General features: G+C 38.1%; 1 long non-coding RNA gene across 1 annotated transcript in view; it reads left to right on the top strand.

The window, feature by feature from the left end:
• Positions 1–331: 331 nt before the first annotated feature.
• LOC123066650 (uncharacterized) overlaps positions 332–1568 on the top strand; it is a 3950-nt gene continuing 2713 nt past the window's right edge. The window contains exon 1 of the long non-coding RNA XR_006431396.1: positions 332–571. This is a non-coding gene — a long non-coding RNA (uncharacterized lncRNA). The remainder of the gene's footprint in view (positions 572–1568) is intronic.

Below are 1568 nucleotides of genomic sequence, written 5' to 3'. Positions count from 1 at the left end.
ACCGTTCGTCTTGCTAATGTTAATTTGTATGTTTTCATTTTTTTTTTCCTTCTCCATTTTGTTGTATAATCTATGGATGTTGTCCAGAAAGTATTTTGCAACTTCAGAAATCCAAAATTATGGTTCTGATGTTAATGGCCAGGATGATGTGATAGCCTCTTTTGATCCGTATCTATTTTTTCAAAGCTTGAAAGATATACTTGCAGTATGGTCTGTGGATCTCCTTTGCTTTGTGATACTGTACCCATTTTGGAACAATATGGCATCAAAGCATTTGTTTTTTGTCCGGCCAATAATGTAATGGTCTATGGGCAAATAAATCATTGTTTAAATCAGGTTCTTTATTTCTCTTTTGATTGATTTAAGGTATTCACATATATAGTGGTTCCCAATACCCATAGAATTATTGTTTTTAATTGGCTTCTTGGCTTCTTGCGTCCGTGGGTCATCTAGCGCCGCCGACATCGTTTTCTATCAGGCTCACTTCCTATCTTATATTGATTGTTGTACTGCACTACCTCAGTTTTAAAGATCAGCATCCTAAATTCCTAATCGAACCAGAAAAGCACAGGTGAGTACCAGCTAGCCTCTCCATACTAATTGTCTACACATTAGTTTCTCCTGCTCTCTGCTCTTTACTATGCTAATATTTCATTCGATCTAAGTAATTAGGCCCCAGAGCATATATTCTTCACCAAAAATAAACTGTGTAGTAAACTCACTTAGATAGTTCCCAGATTTTACATACTTCCTATTTTTGTCATGCACACAAGATGTTTAATGATGTGTCTACAAACAAAAAAACAGATATTTCATGTCTTTGCTTTGGCCTGCTGAATACCTTCCTTGCAATACCTTTGCTATGCACCTATATGAATTTACTTTACCCTTACAATGACCAAGATAGCAGATATTAAACAAGCCAATACAGAGACAATCCTTTGCTTTTCTTGCTTAGTTTTACCTAATTATCAGCAGATCAATAGGCTATATAGAACCTCCAACCTGTTCACTCTGAATCCTACTGAAGACCATCCTATGGAGAAACAGGAGTACTGGCCCTTCGAACAACCTACAAGACCCCGAGGTGCAACCGGCCATGGCAAGGCAGGAGATGTCGAGAGGAATTTTCCTCCTGGATATTGCAGACACTACGTGCCATTGCCCATTACAAATCTGCCTAGGAGTGCATGGGAAAATGTTTACATTTAAGCAACCTCAGTTGCAGATTTTTTATATTTGTTCACTCAGGAGGCCATTAGTCTATACCAGCGATGGAGACAGCTTCCCTTTTCACTACTGTAGAACATATGAAGGTTTAGCACTCAAGGGAGTTAATTGGCATAAATCTTATCTGTCGCGATTTGATTTGCATGGCTCTGAACCTAGGCAGCAATGATATACGCGTATTTATATATACTTTTGCATCACGAAGTTCGCCAGCAAATAGCACAATGCTCATAATGAATTGAAAGATATTACCCTATATAGCAGCTGAACTGTGTGTGTTTCATTCCTATAAATGTGTACTGGGACAATGATTACAATGCTCTCTCTCTCTCTCTCTC

Source organism: Triticum aestivum, chromosome 3B (assembly GCF_018294505.1).
Source record: "Triticum aestivum cultivar Chinese Spring chromosome 3B, IWGSC CS RefSeq v2.1, whole genome shotgun sequence".
Classification (NCBI taxonomy): Eukaryota; Viridiplantae; Streptophyta; class Magnoliopsida; order Poales; family Poaceae; genus Triticum; species Triticum aestivum.
This window is presented reverse-complemented; position numbering and strand designations above follow the sequence as displayed.